Below are 3332 nucleotides of genomic sequence, written 5' to 3' on the forward strand. Positions count from 1 at the left end.
TTGCAGGTTACCCAGTGAACTTCTGGGCTGCATGAGGAAACTTCCGGCCACTTTAGCACCCAGAGTGGGCTAACGCCTCATGGCCTCTTCCTGGGCCAGTCTGAGCGGGGTAGGAAGACCCAAAGCCACGTGAGTCAGGATCTGGCTGGGCTGCACCTGACCGCCACCCTGCCTTCTGCAGCCCTGTGGGAGGAAGACCAAGGAAATCTGTCTGCTTCTCAGCTTGAATGCTGCTAGTTTGAGCTTGGGAGCAAGAAGATTGTTGACTAAATGTGGTAAGTGGTGCCTTCTCATTTCTTTATTTTCACCCTACACTTTGGCATGTGTATAGAAAAATGAGTAGACTATTTTTCTGCAAGAACCATTTGCTCTGGTTTAGGGAAAACGACCATTCTATCTATCTATCTATCTATCTATCTATCTATCTATCTATCTATCTATCTTCTATCTATCATCAACCTACCTATTATCTATCATCTACTTATCATTTATTCCATTCAGTTTTATTAAGATATAATGACATCATTTGACAGTTTTAAATGATTTGCAGTATAACTTGTGAATTCAAATAGTTACACTCATTTCTATAGACTTCTAGATGTTACGTCTGTTCTGACAGCAGCCAGAGGCATGCTGTCGAAACATCTGTCATCCTGTCCTTCCTCAGCAGAAACCAACCACTGGGCCCATGTGGCTCAGAGTGAAATCTCAAGAACCCACCAGGCCCCCCCAATACCCCGTGTCCTGGCCTCCCTTCCTCTCTGTGATCTGTCCTCAGTCCTCCATCCTGGACCCCCACGGGGCACCAGCCTCTGGCCTCCCCCAAGCGCCAGGCCGCCTCCTTGCTCTCCTGGGAGAGCTCTTCCCCAGACACCGCGTGGCTCCTTCCCCTACTGTTCCTGATCTTCCCGAGATAGTCACCTGTGACCTTCCCTGGCTGCCCTCCTAAAATTCCAACCACTTCCGTCAGACCCACACGATTGTTTTTTCTTGAGTACATGTCATTACTGAATATTCTTTATGTCTCTCTTTTTTTTTTTTTTTTTTACCCAATTTATTCTCTATCTCTCCAGCACAAATTCTGCTCCACCAGGGCAGGGACTGTATCCATTTTGTTCACTACTTTTCTGCAAAACACAGAACAATTCCTGATACATTAGACTCCATAAATATTTGTTGGGTCAACAACGCTAATGAAGTTATTGCTGCTTTTCCAGAAAATGTGTAGAATGTTGGATAGGAAGTATGGACGCCTATGTTAAAAATTTTACCCATGAAAAGATGTAAATAAACTATGCAATGTTTTTTATAATTCTTTGCCAAAGTAGGAAAAACGATCACAGTGGTAGAATCTGGCATTAATGTAGCACTCTGGACCTTTCCTAGACCTTCCTTCTGTGACATTCCTTATTTTGGATCGCCTTGTTATCTCCACTGTAAGTGACTTGCCCGAAGTCACAGAACGAACTTCTAAGGGATTCAAGACTAAAATCTTTGGAATTTTTCACTGAGGAGTATTTTTCTGGTGACGTAAACACAAGGGCACGCCGCTTGTGTGTGTATAACCTTTCATACTTTACAGACCGTTTCGAGGACATCAGCTGCTCTGTCCCTGCTCTGTGATAAGCAGAACGCGCCATTAGCCTCGAGTTGCTGGTGAAGCGGTGAGGAAACTGTGACTCAGCCTGGCCCACATCTTCCCCCTGGCCCGCTGGCTACACTGAGGGCCAGCACCAGGCATCTGCTCCCTCTATGGGCTTGACTGCTGATGACAAACAATGACATCTGACTTCCTTTTTCTTTGATGAACAAGGTACGGCTTGACCTTTAGTATTTGAGGCTGTCCTATCTATCAGTCAGTTCCGTCATCTGAGAGCGGCCCGAGGCTCCGTGGTGGACTGTGTAGGAAACTTGGCTAGAACACGACTCAGTTGCTACAACCACATGGCTAGCAAGGGAGCCTCCCCCACGGTCCAGCTTCTGTTTTACTTTCATTTGGGTGGGCTCCCCTTCTCTCGGCCTTTGCAATAACTCCCCGCTAGGGATCAGAGTTGTGTCCCTGAAGTGAATTGAAAGGTAGCTGCCCCCTCTCCCCTTGAAAGATGTCTACATCCTAACCCTTGCAACCTCATGAATGGGACCTTGTCTGGATAAAACGTTTTAGCAGAAGTAGTAAGTAAAGATTCACAAGATGAAATCATCATAGGTTACCCTGGAAGGCCCTAGAACGATAACGAATGTCCAGGAGAGACGGAGAAGAGAAGACGGTCGTGTGCAGACCAAGGCAGAGACTGGAGATATGCAGCCATAAGTCAAGGACCACCTGGAGTGACAAGAAAGGGGGAGGCAAAGAAGGACCCTCACCCAGAGCCTCAGAGGGGTATGGCCCTGCTGACCTTGACTTTGGACCTGTGGCCTCCAGATTGTGAGAGAGTAAATTTCCGTTGTTCTAAGCCATTGAGTTTGCAGTGATCTGTTATAGCAGTTGCATGAAACTCATACATCCTCCTTGGGAGAGGTGACGGCCGGGAAATGGGCATGAGGGATGGGAGTCAAGACTCAAAGCTTTCTCAGAGAGCAAGGGATCCCTCCCGTCCCCATGGATTTGCCTGGAAATGTCATATAAATTGAATCATATGCTTAAAAAACAGAGAAAGAAAGTGAGGGCTCTTTGCCTGAGTAAGAAAGTTTTCAGTAAATTAAAAATCAGGTAAGGAATAAAAAGTTGAATTAGGCAGTGACTTGGGTCTTTGACACTCTCTACAAGAAAGCCAGACAAAGGGATTAATGAAACCACCGTGGGGGCTATTCCAGCCAGTGAGGGCGATGTGTGTTTCAAGGTGACAGTTACATGTGGGAATGTTATGAACAATCAGAGGGGTGAGTCACCATGTACAACTCATGTGGGGGAACAAGTTATAAAAATAAAAGAATAAGAACTTTTGGTTGTAGGGCAATTACATGTTCACCATGGTGGGAGGTGCTTGATGACCAAAGATTAGAAGGAACCAGAAGGCTGTCTATGGCCCTCCTGCTCATTCCTAGCTTCTAGTTGAGTTCTCAGGGGGCCTCGACTTTGGATCTGATCTAATCCCTGTTCTTGAGTTGGTAAGGAAACTGGGCTGGTCCTGGGAACCTCCAGACAGGGATCAACAGCACACCAACAGCCAGCCCCATGGTCTGGCAGGAAGGGGACTGAGTCTTGGCCAGTCCAGAGCCATTGCGGGGTCCTGAGCACCTGGATCTCCTCCTTCCCTCACCTCTGGTCTCTTGAGATGGGGCTTCTGCCTTGGTATAATTTCTTCAATTGAGACTTCTCTGCCTGGTGTCCT

The 3332-nt window shown here is 46.9% G+C and overlaps 1 protein-coding gene and 1 long non-coding RNA gene across 2 annotated transcripts in view; one reads left to right on the forward strand and one right to left on the reverse strand.

Annotated features, from left to right (window-relative positions):
• ETS2 (ETS proto-oncogene 2, transcription factor) overlaps positions 1 to 3332 on the reverse strand; it is a 35462-nt gene that overhangs the window by 4888 nt on the left and 27242 nt on the right. The gene's annotated exons all lie outside the window — the stretch shown is intronic.
• Positions 41 to 2457, forward strand: LOC115291471. Its single transcript, XR_003908465.1, has 3 exons — positions 41 to 275; positions 1583 to 1813; positions 2207 to 2457. It is a non-coding gene; the product is annotated as an uncharacterized LOC115291471 (long non-coding RNA).

This window comes from Suricata suricatta, chromosome 5, assembly GCF_006229205.1.
Source record: "Suricata suricatta isolate VVHF042 chromosome 5, meerkat_22Aug2017_6uvM2_HiC, whole genome shotgun sequence".
NCBI lineage: Eukaryota > Metazoa > Chordata > Mammalia > Carnivora > Herpestidae > Suricata > Suricata suricatta.